This window comes from Aegilops tauschii, unplaced genomic scaffold, assembly GCF_002575655.3.
Source record: "Aegilops tauschii subsp. strangulata cultivar AL8/78 unplaced genomic scaffold, Aet v6.0 ptg000430l_obj, whole genome shotgun sequence".
NCBI classification, from domain to species: domain Eukaryota; kingdom Viridiplantae; phylum Streptophyta; class Magnoliopsida; order Poales; family Poaceae; genus Aegilops; species Aegilops tauschii.
In genome coordinates, this window is record NW_027332672.1 from 7,818 (window position 1) to 22,277 (window position 14,460).

The window sequence follows — 14,460 nt, forward strand, 5'->3', positions numbered from 1 at the left end:
ATGGAAATCCAAAAGAAAGGGAGTTGGGATTCCATTGGATGAATCTTTAAAGAAGATGCAGCACAGAGGAAACAAAGGCTAAACTAAGCGCTTTTGTTTGAACAAAAAAGATTCTTGTTTCACCGAGGAAAAGAGAGAAGTTCTGGATAAATTGACAATGCTGAATTGAATTGACTAATTTAAGTTCCGCCTATTCCACATTAATGGGAGTACATTATGTTTCTGCTTCACGAATATGATATTTTTTGGACATTTCTAATAATAGCAAGCCTTATTCCTATTTTGGCATTTTCGATTTCAGGACTTTTAGCCCCGGTTAGTGAAGGACCAGAGAAGCTTTCTAGTTATGAATCGGGTATAGAACCCATGGGAGGGGCTTGGGTACAATTCCGAATACGCTATTATATGTTTGCGCTCGTTTTTGTTGTTTTTGATGTGGAAACCGTCTTTCTATACCCTTGGGCAATGAGTTTCGACGTATTGGGTGTATCCGTTTTTATCGAAGCTTTGATTTTCGTGCTTATCTTAGTTGTTGGTTTAGTTTATGCATGGCGAAAAGGAGCCTTGGAATGGTCTTAACTGAATATTTAGACAAAAAAAAAGAAGGAAAAGATTCTATTGAGACAGTTATGAATTTGATTGAGTTTCCCTTACTTGACCAAACAAGTTCCAATTCTGTTATTTCAACTACACCAAATGATCTTTCGAATTGGTCAAGACTCTCCAGTTTATGGCCCCTTCTATACGGTACCAGTTGTTGTTTCATTGAATTTGCTTCATTAATAGGCTCACGATTCGACTTTGATCGTTATGGATTGGTACCAAGATCAAGTCCTAGGCAAGCAGACCTAATTTTAACAGCCGGTACGGTAACAATGAAAATGGCTCCCTCTTTAGTGAGATTATACGAGCAAATGCCTGAACCAAAATACGTCATTGCTATGGGAGCCTGTACTATTACAGGGGGAATGTTCAGTACGGATTCCTATAGTACTGTTCGGGGAGTTGATAAGTTAATTCCTGTGGATGTCTACTTGCCGGGCTGCCCACCTAAACCGGAGGCAGTTATAGATGCCCTAACAAAACTTCGTAAGAAGATATCGCGAGAAATAGTTGAGGATCGAACTCTATCTCAAAATAAAAATAGATGTTTTACTACCAGTCACAAGCTTTATGTTAGGCGCAGTACTCATACAGGAACTTATGAGCAAGAATTGCTCTATCAATCACCATCTACATTAGATATATCTTCTGAAACTTTTTTCAAATCCAAAAGTTCAGTACCTTCCTACAAATTAGTGAATTAGGAGAGGGGCTCTTTTGTGTAGAAAAATAAAAAGCAGGGCAATCTTTCAAACTTGCATCCGAAATGTGAAATATTTATACAAAGAGGGAGAGATGAAGACAATGCAGCAGGGTTGGTTATCTAATTGGCTAGTCAAACATGAGGTGGTTCATAGATCTTTGGGCTTTGATCACCGAGGAATAGAGACTTTACAAATAAAAGCAGGGGATTGGGATTCCATTGCTGTCATTTTATATGTATATGGTTACAATTATTTACGCTCCCAATGTGCTTATGATGTAGCACCCGGTGGATCTTTAGCTAGCGTGTATCATCTTACGAGAATACAATATGGTATAGATAATCCAGAAGAAGTCTGCATAAAAGTCTTTGCCCAAAAGGATAATCCTAGAATTCCGTCTGTCTTCTGGATTTGGAGAAGTGCCGATTTTCAAGAACGCGAATCTTATGATATGGTGGGAATCTCTTATGATAATCATCCGCGCCTTAAACGTATCCTAATGCCTGAAAGTTGGATAGGCTGGCCCTTACGTAAGGATTATATAACCCCCAATTTTTATGAAATACAAGATGCTCATTGAATGATAAGAAATTCATGCTCACTTATACAACACAACTCCAGATTTTATTCAAGTCAAGGAATATTTTTAGGTTCTTTTCCTAGATGAAACGGAATACCTATTTATAATTAATTCCTAATTATACAAAAGCATTCCAGATAGACTGAGCAAAAAAAGGGTTTCATTTGGATTCCCCTATTTTGAAAATCGCATATTAATTTCCTTCATATGAACAGAAAAATAGGATGACTCAAAGAAGTTCTCTACCAGGAACTTTGTACCGCGCACATTACTTAGCACAACTAGGAAAATAAGATAAGATAAAGATAAGCAAGACTAAAAAAATATTCGTCGGAATAGCGGAATACAAAATTAAGAAACGCAAAAAAATAAAGGGGAATCTCACCCCCTTCTTTATCATAAAGAAAAGATATATTTTAAAACTTCTTTAAAAAGAAGTGCCTCTATATTTATATTATAGATTTATCCACTTAGATGAATAAATATTATTAATGAATATGTATCACAATCCATCTCGAGGTATTTGGATCAATACCTATTCGGTGGATCTTTTTTTTTTCTCTGCCAGGAACCAGATTTGAACTGGTGACACGAGGATTTTCAGTCCTCTGCTCTACCAACTGAGCTATCCTGACCTTTTCTTGTGCATCATCCTAGTAGAGTATTTGTATCTATGTCAATTAAAAGGACTAAAAATTAATTAAAGTATTTCAAATTTAAAATTTGAAAATGGGGGGGTAGTCCTATGCATTGTGCATGGTTTACTTAAATAAAACTTAAAAATAGAGTGAATAACCAAGATTTCTTGCCGATACTCTAATAAAAAAGAAATCTATTCAATGAATAGGATAAGATCCATTGAGTTCTCTTCGCATTCCTTTGTGAAAGAGTAGAATGAGAAAGCTAATGAATCTTAAACCCATTGCATTGATAAAAAGAAAAAAAAGAGGATAAATAATAATAATATAGTATAGTTAGGGAATAAAAGAGGATTTGGGGATAGAGGGACTTGAACCCTCACAACTTATAAAGTCGACGGATTTTCCTTTTACTAGAAATTTCATTGTTGTCAGTATTGACATGTAGAATGGGACTCTCTCTTTGTCCTCGTCCGATTAATCCACTTTTTTAAAGATCTCGAAAACTTTGAATTTGAATTGAAGAATTTGATTATTCAATATTCGATTGGAGTGGATTCACAATAATGAAAAAAAAAAATTATGATATGAGTTTTTTATTTCATAATCATTATCATTTCTAATTTCATTTTTAAAAAAGATAAAGAACCTATATTATAATTATAATATAATATGAGTTCTGTGATTAATCGTTTGCTATGTCAGTATCTATACGTGTTTATTAAATGTATAAGGTATAAAACCCCTCTTTCTCTAATTTAGAATTAGAAGGAATTCCACTAACAACACAACGTAATTAACTCGATTCGTTAGAACAGCTTCCATTGAGTCTCTGCACCTATCCTTTTCCTTTGTATTCTAGTTCGAGAACCCCTTGTTTTCTCAAAACACGGATTTGGCTCAGGATTGCCCTTTTTTAATTCCAGGGTTTCTCTGAATTTGGAAGTTACCACTTAGCAGGTTTCCATACCAAGGCTCAATACAATCAAGTCCGTAGCGTCTACCGATTTCGCCATATCCCCATTTCCCTCTTCTTTGAGACCAGGATTCCTTGTGTAATTTCATCCATCTCTTAGTTTTTTTTTTGAATCATTGAGTTCATCACTCAACGTAGTCTAGCAGTTCAGTTCGACTCTATTTGAGAGACCTCGCTTGCTTATTGCAATTCAGAATTGAATTGATTCTATCCTTGATGTATTTGCAATTCAATCCGAATCAATATATCCAAAAGTTTTTATCTCCCCCACCTCCCGTCTTACTTTTTTATAGTATTCAAAATTATACTATAACGCTTGATATTTATTCTTTTTTTCTAATCAGAATTAGCAATTTTATTTACTCTGACTCTATGTTCCCCTTAGTGAAATATTAATCCTCAAATTATTAACAAATAATAAAGTCTATAATGATCAAATGAAAATACCAATAAATTCTATAATTTTATTTTTTAATATCCTATAGTTAAGCATATCAAGCTAACTTTATCTTTAAGAAGTTTTAGTATTTTTTTATTTTTATAAGTATAACTTCAAATTTAGAACTAGTTAATAGCTAAGATTAATAACTAATATCTGAGATTTTACGGATTTCCTATACTATACCTATTTCTATTTGTTACACTATTTCCGTTATGTAAGCCCACTTAGCTCAGAGGTTAGAGCATCGCATTTGTAATGCGAGGGTCATCGGTTCAAATCCGATAGTCGGCTTTTTTTTTTCTCTATCGATGTTCTACGAACAAGAATCTCTTTTTTTCCGAATTAAATGGAGAATCCAGGATCTTTTATGTTTTTTACCTTACAATTTTGCTAGATACAAAACAATAAAATAAATAATATATATACAAAAAATAAAGATTTTGATGAAATTCCATTTTTTTGGGTACTTTAGTTGATTTTACTCTGTTTATCCTGTAGTTTAATTCAGTTTTAATTTCGATGTATTCTGTAATGTAAATACAATGAAATTAATTGTGTAAAATGAAATTTCAATAAAATAAAAAAAGGAGTCTTCATGTCCCGTTATCGAGGACCTCGTTTAAAAAAAATACGCCGTCTGGGAGCTTTACCAGGACTCACTAGAAAAACACCTAAATCCGGAAGTAATCTTAAAAAAAAATTCAATTCTGGGAAAAAGGAGCAATATCGTATTCGTCTTCAAGAAAAACAGAAATTGCGTTTTCATTATGGTCTGACAGAACGACAATTACTTAGATATGTACATATCGCTGGAAAAGCAAAAAGGTCAACAGGCCAGGTTTTACTACAATTACTTGAAATGCGTTTGGATAATATCCTTTTTCGATTGGGTATGGCTTCAACCATTCCTGGGGCCCGCCAATTAGTCAACCATAGACATATTTTAGTTAATGGTCGTATAGTCAATATACCAAGTTTTCGTTGCAAACCCCGAGATATTATTACTACGAAAGATAACCAAAGATCAAAAGGTCTGGTTCAAAATTATATTGCTTCATCGGACCCGGGGAAATTGCCAAAGCATTTGGCGATTGACACGTTGGAATATAAAGGACTAGTAAATAAAATCCTAGATAGGAAGTGGGTCGGTCTCAAAATAAATGAGTTGTTAGTTGTAGAATATTACTCTCGTCAGACTTGAACTTAACGAAAAAAGGAAAGGTTCATAGAATTTTCTTCCCCTTCCCCTTTCCCCGAACTAAATCGCCCTAAGACCATTACCATTAATTTGTATTTTCCCATCAACTAGCTAAAATTGATTAACCCTAGGATTAGGATCCTTTTTTCTTTTTTCCTCTATGTGTATTTTACATACCACAGTAATTTGCTATAGAGAATTTCTAATTTCTATTAAATCAAAATAAGATAATATAAGATATTATTGCTGGAAAAAATTGTTATTTGATTTGATACATTGTGATCCTTAACGTTGATGAATTAAGAAAAACGGAAAGAGAGGGATTCGAACCCTCGGTAAACAAAAGTCTACATAGCAGTTCCAATGCTACGCCTTGAACCGCTCGGCCATCTCTCCTACATAACTTATTATGGAAAATAAACTGAGTGAATAGCGAGTTTTCTTATTCCTGCAGTACAGGTACAACCGCAACCACTCGGGGGTTCCATAGTTCTATTGGAAAAATTCCTTTTGATCTAAGTGGAAGGATACAGGATTTTTTACTAGAAATTGCGCTCGCTATAAAAAAAAAGTTTTAATTTGGGTTTTCCCGCAACTAAAGAAAAAGAAAATGGAAGAATTCTTCTTATTGCATAATAAAATAAAGAAACCTTAGAATTCCGTTTGCATAAGATACGCTACACCATACTATCGAAATCAAAAATAGGGTATGAGACAATTAATAACTTTGAAAACACGAAATAGTTGATAACATAAGTTGTTGTTCAGAAATAGCAAAGTGGAATGAAATCCAGTCTTAGTCAAATATTTCATATCTCTTCGTGTCCAAGCAGAAGGAAAAGGATACAATTTGAGCTGAGCGGAAAATCCATATCTCTATCTCTCTTATCCATTTAAAGCATATGGATTTAGAGTAGAGCATATGGATCAATCTATTTATAATTATAAGAATCGAATGTGTTTGTTTTTATGTTATTTTGTGAAGGAATGAAAACAATTCTATATAGAATGGGTTGGGAATTATGCCTAGATCCCGTGTAAATGGAAATTTCATTGATAAGACCTCCTCAATTGTAGCCAATATTTTATTGCGAATAATTCCGACAACCTCAGGAGAAAAAAAGGCATTTACTTATTATAGAGATGGTGCGATTTGACTCTTTTTTTTTGCTTTTTTTTAGCCCTACCTATACCTCAGTCTTACGAAAAAGAGAGGGGGTTGGCATAGAGAGAACCAAATTTGTAAAGCAAACAAACCCACGCTTCGGGAAGGTGAGGCGAACTAACAATTCCTTCCGTCGTGTATCCTCGATTGATGCGGCTTCAGATACTTCAATTGTAGATTTGAGTATTGAGCGAAAGGTTACACCTACAGGATATGGTATGGTATGGATTACAGGCCAATCCTACTCTATTAGTATCCGTAGGCAGCATAGGGGAGAAAAGCACTACACCTAGAAATAGGAATCAACAAGAGAAAAACTTTGTTAGAAATTACCCCTTTCCTGATCGGTATCAGGGCTGGGAAGAATGGTTGGGATAACAAACAACCATCAGGTTTGTACTTTGGATACCCCTATAACCATCAAAGATCGTTGAAGTAGCTAATTCCTCTAAATAGGAGGCGTTGAGAACAAAGAAATTATTGGAGCTATCGTTTTCCTCTAGCATTAATAGAATTCATTGGTGTTAAGAAAAACCTCTTGTGGGAAGGTTGGCTAGAGATTTCTTGGAAAAATACCAGCCCCTTTCGGTTCATAATGAGACGGGACTAATTCTATTTTGATTCTATAGATTATTTCGCTTAGTACTATTATGTACAGAAGGGAGGAGCCGTATGAGATGAAAACCTCATGTACGGTTTTGGAACGGAGATTTTTTGAATAGAATGAACGACCGTAACGGATGTTGGCTCAATCCGAAGGAAATTATGCGGAAGCTTTGCAAAATTATTATGAAGCTACGCGACTAGAAATCGATCCCTATGATCGAAGTTATATACTCTATAACATAGGCCTTATACACACAAGCAATGGAGAGCATACAAAGGCTTTGGAATATTATTTCCGGGCACTAGAACGAAACCCCTTCTTACCGCAAGCTTTTAATAATATGGCCGTGATCTGTCATTACGTGCGACTATCTCCACTATAGAAAGAAAAAAAAAAAGAGAGGATCAAATTTTCTAGTAAATACTAGAAAAAAGGGCTTTCTACATAGGGATCGTAAAAACAACGATTTTTCCCTATCAGCTGTAGGAAGGAAGGACACTTCACGAGAATCAAAAAACGAAGAAAGTATGGCCTATACTACTACTCTATGGATAAAGTTTCTCAAATTGATAGAGAAAGCACCGTAAAGATCAATTAGTGAGCGACTGGGTCGATACAACTAAAAAAAACTGCTTACTTATCCCATGATATGGGGCAAAATTTAGGAATCCGCTTATGTAATAGAGCCGATCCACTAAGGGATTAAGCAGCGGTGTGTAGTATCAGATCCCAAAGATAGTAAGTTCTTTTTTCTTTCTTATGGAAAAAAGTCTTTTTCAAGGATTCTATAGAGATTTCATATATGAAAACGGGATAGTTACCTTTCAGAAAATTTGAACGAAGGCTCTATATCTATCTATGCTTCATTCTTCTGAAGGTGGGAAAAAAGATCAAACTGATTATTGATAAAAATTAGGGTTTGAAACTTAGGTAATTAATTTCTTCTGCTTAACCCAAGAACAAATTGGATCGATTTTTGATAAATCGAATTCAGTTAAGATAGGGGAAATTCAGATAGCAATTTCTGAGCCGTATGAGGTAGGAAACTCTCAAGTACGGTTCTAAGGGAAGGAACTTCCTATTCCGACCGAGGAGAACAGGCCATTCTACAGGGTGATTCGGAAATTGCGGAAGCTTGGTTTGATCAAGCTGCTGAATATTGGAAACAAGCTATAGCGCTTACTCCGGGAAATTATATTGAAGCACAGAACTGGTTGAAGATTACGAAGCGCTTTGAATTTGAATAAGACCATGCTCCTTCTTTTTCATAAAATGGGTGGTTTGGTTGTTGATCCATTAATCAAATAAATTAGGTCGTAAGATCGAATCAAGAATTTCATTATATCCATTTCTTATACCTTCTATTTTATATGATATTTCATAAGAATAAACCATAGGGATAGGGTCTAGAATAGAAGTAATAAACTGAATAAAAAGAGGGGGCAATCTAAATATTGCTAATATATTAGGACCATCTTATTAATAATTCTAATGAGTTATCTTGGAATTTAGAATCAAATAAAAAACCCTATATTATGCTCAAGGAAAGTAGATATAGATAGGAGCTTATGCCCTCAAAAAAAAATACACTAGTTTCTTAAATTAAAAATAAAAAAGATTTTTTTCTTACGTCGAGAAATATTTGTTTTTCAAGATAAACAATGTCCGTTAGGCACCTAATCTTTATGTCATAATAGACCCGAACACTTGCCTCGGATTGACTTCAATATATAATTGCTCCAGTGAATAACTAAAAAAAAATAGAAGGATGGTAGATAGTAAAGAAAAGAACTAATCACAATATCTATCTTTCAAAATCTATCTTTCAAAATCTATCTTTCAAAATATATATCTTTCAAAGATTCACTAAAAAGACAGTTGGCGGGTCTCTTTGTATGTCTTGTCCGGAAAGAGGAGGACTTAATGATTATTCGTTCGCCGGAACCAGAAGTAAAAATTGTTGTGGATAGGGATCCTGTAAAAACATCTTTTGAGGAATGGGCCAGACCCGGCCATTTCTCAAGAACACTAGCTAAGGGCCCTGATACTACCACTTGGATCTGGAACCTACATGCTGATGCTCACGATTTCGATAGTCATACTGGTGATTTGGAGGAGATTTCTCGAAAAGTCTTTAGTGCTCATTTCGGGCAACTTTCCATTATCTTTCTTTGGTTGAGTGGCATGTACTTTCATGGCGCCCGTTTTTCCAATTATGAAGCATGGCTAAGTGATCCTACTCACATTGGACCCAGTGCTCAGGTAGTTTGGCCTATAGTAGGGCAAGAAATATTGAATGGTGATGTAGGCGGGGGTTTCCGAGGAATCCAAATAACCTCTGGTTTTTTTCAGCTTTGGCGAGCATCTGGAATAACTAGTGAATTACAACTCTATTGTACTGCAATTGGTGCATTGATTTTTGCAGCGTTAATGCTTTTTGCTGGTTGGTTCCATTATCACAAAGCCGCTCCCAAATTGGCCTGGTTCCAAGATGTAGAATCCATGTTGAATCACCACTTAGCGGGATTATTAGGACTTGGGTCTCTTTCTTGGGCGGGGCACCAAATTCATGTATCTTTACCAATTAACCAATTTCTTGACGCTGGGGTGGATCCTAAAGAGATACCACTTCCTCATGAATTTATCTTGAATCGGGACCTTTTGGCTCAACTTTATCCTAGTTTTGCCGAAGGAGCAACCCCTTTTTTCACTTTAAATTGGTCCAAATACGCAGAATTTCTGACTTTTCGCGGAGGACTAGATCCAGTAACCGGTGGTCTCTGGCTGACCGATATTGCGCACCATCATTTAGCTATTGCTATTCTTTTCCTAATCGCAGGTCATATGTATAGGACCAATTGGGGTATTGGCCATGGACTTAAAGATATTTTGGAGGCTCACAAGGGCCCATTTACAGGACAAGGCCATAAGGGTCTTTATGAAATCTTAACAACGTCATGGCATGCTCAATTATCTCTTAACCTAGCTATGCTAGGCTCTACAACCATTGTTGTAGCTCATCATATGTATTCTATGCCTCCCTATCCATACCTAGCTACTGACTATGGTACACAACTTTCCTTGTTCACACACCACATGTGGATTGGCGGATTTCTAATAGTCGGTGCTGCTGCACATGCAGCAATTTTTATGGTAAGAGACTATGATCCAACTACTCGATACAACGATCTATTAGATCGCGTCCTTAGACACCGCGATGCAATCATATCCCACCTTAACTGGGTATGTATATTTCTAGGTTTTCACAGTTTTGGCTTGTACATTCATAATGATACCATGAGTGCTTTAGGCCGTCCACAAGATATGTTTTCGGATACTGCCATACAATTACAACCTATCTTTGCTCAATGGGTACAAAATATCCATGCTACTGCGCCTGGCGTAACAGCTCCTGGTGCAACAACAAGTACTAGCTTAACGTGGGGAGGCGGCGAGTTAGTAGCAGTAGGTGGCAAAGTGGCTTTGTTACCTATTCCATTAGGAACCGCAGATTTTTTAGTCCATCACATTCATGCATTTACCATACATGTGACTGTATTAATACTTTTGAAAGGTGTTTTATTTGCTCGGAGTTCCCGTTTGATACCCGATAAAGCAAATCTAGGTTTTCGCTTTCCTTGCGATGGGCCTGGCCGAGGGGGAACATGTCAAGTATCCGCCTGGGATCATGTTTTCTTAGGTTTATTCTGGATGTACAATGCAATTTCGGTAGTCATTTTCCATTTCAGTTGGAAAATGCAGTCGGATGTTTGGGGTACTATAAGTGATCAAGGGGTGGTAACTCATATTACAGGGGGAAACTTTGCACAGAGTTCCATTACGATTAATGGGTGGCTTCGAGATTTCTTGTGGGCACAGGCATCGCAAGTCATTCAGTCTTATGGTTCTTCATTATCTGCATATGGTCTTTTTTTCTTAGGTGCTCATTTTGTCTGGGCCTTCAGTTTAATGTTTTTATTCAGCGGCCGTGGTTATTGGCAAGAACTCATTGAATCTATCGTTTGGGCTCATAACAAATTAAAAGTTGCTCCTGCTACTCAGCCTAGAGCCTTGAGCATTATACAAGGACGCGCTGTAGGAGTAACCCATTACCTTCTGGGTGGAATTGCCACGACATGGGCATTCTTCTTAGCGAGAATTATTGCAGTAGGATAGTGGCTAGGAGGATTTGAAAGGCATTATGGAATTAAGATTTCCCAGGTTTAGCCAAGGCTTAGCTCAGGACCCCACTACTCGTCGTATTTGGTTTGGTATTGCTACCGCACATGATTTCGAAAGTCATGATGATATTACTGAAGAACGTCTTTATCAGAACATTTTTGCTTCTCACTTTGGGCAATTAGCAATAATCTTTCTATGGACGTCCGGAAATCTGTTTCATGTAGCTTGGCAAGGAAATTTTGAATCATGGATACAGGATCCTTTACACGTAAGACCTATTGCTCATGCGATTTGGGATCCTCATTTTGGTCAACCCGCTGTGGAAGCCTTTACTCGAGGAGGTGCTGCTGGTCCAGTGAATATTGCTTATTCTGGAGTTTATCAGTGGTGGTATACAATAGGATTACGCACCAATGAGGATCTTTATACTGGAGCTCTTTTTCTATTATTTCTTTCTACGCTGTCCTTAATAGCGGGTTGGTTACATCTACAACCCAAATGGAAACCAAGCCTTTCGTGGTTCAAAAACGCGGAATCTCGTCTCAATCATCATTTGTCAGGACTTTTCGGGGTAAGTTCTTTGGCTTGGACAGGACATTTAGTTCATGTTGCTATTCCCGCATCCAGGGGGGAGTACGTTCGATGGAATAATTTCTTAGATGTATTACCCTATCCCCAGGGGTTGGGACCCCTTTTGACGGGTCAATGGAATCTTTATGCCCAAAACCCTGATTCGAGTAATCATTTATTTGGTACCGCTCAAGGAGCGGGAACTGCCATTCTAACTCTTCTTGGGGGATTCCACCCACAAACGCAAAGTTTGTGGCTGACCGATATGGCTCACCATCATTTAGCTATTGCATTTATTTTTCTCATTGCCGGTCACATGTATCGAACTAACTTCGGAATTGGGCACAGTATTAAAGATCTTTTAGAAGCGCATACTCCTCCGGGGGGTCGATTAGGGCGTGGGCATAAGGGCCTTTATGACACAATCAACAATTCGATTCATTTTCAGTTAGGTCTTGCTCTAGCTTCTTTAGGGGTTATTACTTCCTTAGTAGCTCAACATATGTACTCTTTACCTCCTTATGCATTCATAGCACAAGACTTTACTACTCAAGCTGCTTTATATACTCATCACCAATATATTGCAGGGTTCATCATGACAGGGGCTTTTGCTCATGGAGCTATTTTTTTCATTAGGGATTACAATCCGGAACAGAATGAGGATAATGTATTGGCAAGAATGTTAGACCATAAAGAAGCTATCATATCTCATTTAAGTTGGGCTAGCCTCTTTCTAGGATTCCATACCTTGGGCCTTTATGTTCATAACGACGTCATGCTTGCTTTTGGTACTCCAGAAAAGCAAATCTTGATCGAACCTATATTTGCCCAATGGATACAATCTGCTCATGGCAAGACGACATATGGGTTCGATATACTCTTATCTTCAACGAATGGCCCCGCTTTCAATGCGGGTCGAAGCCTATGGTTGCCCGGATGGTTGAATGCTGTTAATGAGAATAGTAATTCGCTTTTCTTAACAATAGGACCTGGGGATTTCTTGGTTCATCATGCTATTGCTCTAGGTTTGCATACAACTACATTGATTTTAGTAAAGGGCGCTTTAGATGCACGCGGTTCCAAATTAATGCCAGATAAAAAGGATTTTGGATATAGTTTTCCTTGTGACGGCCCAGGGCGCGGCGGTACTTGTGATATTTCTGCTTGGGACGCATTTTATTTGGCAGTTTTCTGGATGTTAAATACCATTGGGTGGGTTACTTTTTATTGGCATTGGAAACATATCACATTATGGCAGGGCAACGTTTCACAATTTAATGAATCCTCCACTTATTTGATGGGATGGTTAAGAGATTACCTATGGTTAAACTCTTCACAACTTATCAATGGATATAATCCTTTTGGGATGAATAGTTTATCGGTATGGGCGTGGATGTTCTTATTTGGACATCTTGTTTGGGCTACTGGATTTATGTTCTTAATTTCCTGGCGGGGGTATTGGCAGGAATTAATTGAGACTTTAGCATGGGCTCATGAACGCACACCTTTAGCTAATTTAATTCGCTGGAGAGATAAGCCCGTGGCTCTTTCCATTGTGCAAGCAAGATTGGTTGGATTAGCTCACTTTTCCGTGGGTTATATATTCACTTATGCAGCTTTCTTGATTGCCTCAACATCAGGCAAGTTTGGTTAATTTAGTTTGTTTTTTTGTACTGTATCAGCACCTAGTTCATTACTCTTGATAGAGAGGGAGGATCTGCCTTTTTAGATTTCTTTTTCTATTTATTTTTCCATCTAGGATTAGAACCGTATACTTGGTAATAATAGCAACGACACATTATGGCAAAAAAAAGTTTGATTCAGAGGGAGAAGAAGCGGCAGAAATTAGAACAGAAATATCATTTGATTCGTCAATCTTTAAAAAAAAAGATAAGAAGCAAAGTTTCTCCCTTGAGTTTGAGTGAAAAAACGAAAATGCGAGAAAAATTGCAATCCCTACCGCGTAATAGTGCACCTACACGCCTTCATCGACGTTGTTTTTTGACCGGAAGACCTAGAGCTAACTATCGACATTTTGGGCTATCCGGACACGTACTTCGAGAAATGGTTTATGAGTGTTTGTTACCGGGTGCAACAAGATCCAGTTGGTAAGGATAAAATACCCTTTCGTATTTGTATGGATTTCTGGAATTGATAATCATAGAGGAGCCCTCTTTACCATTCTGTATAAATGGACTATTCTATTTGTATAGATATTGGTAGAGGGGCGTATCCAACCCTCTTTTATCCACTAGTTACCCCTCTTTAGTTTAAGAGTATAGAGCAGTTTGGTAGCTCATAAGGCTCATAACCTTGGGGTTGCGGGTTCGATTCCCACTACCGGCTCCATACTCCTTCTTTATGATATATGCATGATATAATATATACATCATGCATTTGTATCTGGATTTTTTGATTTCCTAAAAGAGTTTTGGTCTAACAGTTTTTTCTCGGAAGAAGCAAAAAAATAAAAGAAAGAATAAAATATGAAAGAAAAGCGTCCATTGTCTAATGGATAGGACAGAGGTCTTCTAAACCTTTGGTATAGGTTCAAATCCTATTGGACGCAATCTTATTTCTATCTATTCTTTAAATAACTATACTAAACTAAAAACAAAGAAAACTTTTTTGCATGATTCAAATGAAAAAGCTTTCTCAACGATTCCTATTCTACTAACAAGAGTAGACATGCAAAATTTATTTGTTACTGAAGAGAAAACCGTTCCAGCTGTTCCTGAATAGCTTCCTTCAAAAGGATTTCCGCTTGCTCGGTGAATGTCTTGCTAGAAGATATA

General features: G+C 37.0%; 4 non-coding genes across 4 annotated transcripts; 2 read left to right on the forward strand and 2 right to left on the reverse strand.

The window, feature by feature from the left end:
- Nucleotides 1–2,449: 2,449 nt before the first annotated feature.
- On the reverse strand, nucleotides 2,450–2,522 carry TRNAF-GAA (transfer RNA phenylalanine (anticodon GAA)). Its single transcript has one exon. It is a non-coding gene; the product is annotated as a tRNA-Phe (tRNA).
- Nucleotides 2,523–4,161: 1,639 nt separating this feature from the next.
- Nucleotides 4,162–4,234, forward strand: TRNAT-UGU (transfer RNA threonine (anticodon UGU)). The gene has a single exon. It is a non-coding gene; the product is annotated as a tRNA-Thr (tRNA).
- A 1,216-nt stretch (nucleotides 4,235–5,450) lies between these two features.
- TRNAS-GGA (transfer RNA serine (anticodon GGA)) lies at nucleotides 5,451–5,537 on the reverse strand. The gene has a single exon. It is a non-coding gene; the product is annotated as a tRNA-Ser (tRNA).
- Nucleotides 5,538–14,162: 8,625 nt separating this feature from the next.
- On the forward strand, nucleotides 14,163–14,234 carry TRNAR-UCU (transfer RNA arginine (anticodon UCU)). The gene has a single exon. It is a non-coding gene; the product is annotated as a tRNA-Arg (tRNA).
- Nucleotides 14,235–14,460: the final 226 nt, after the last annotated feature.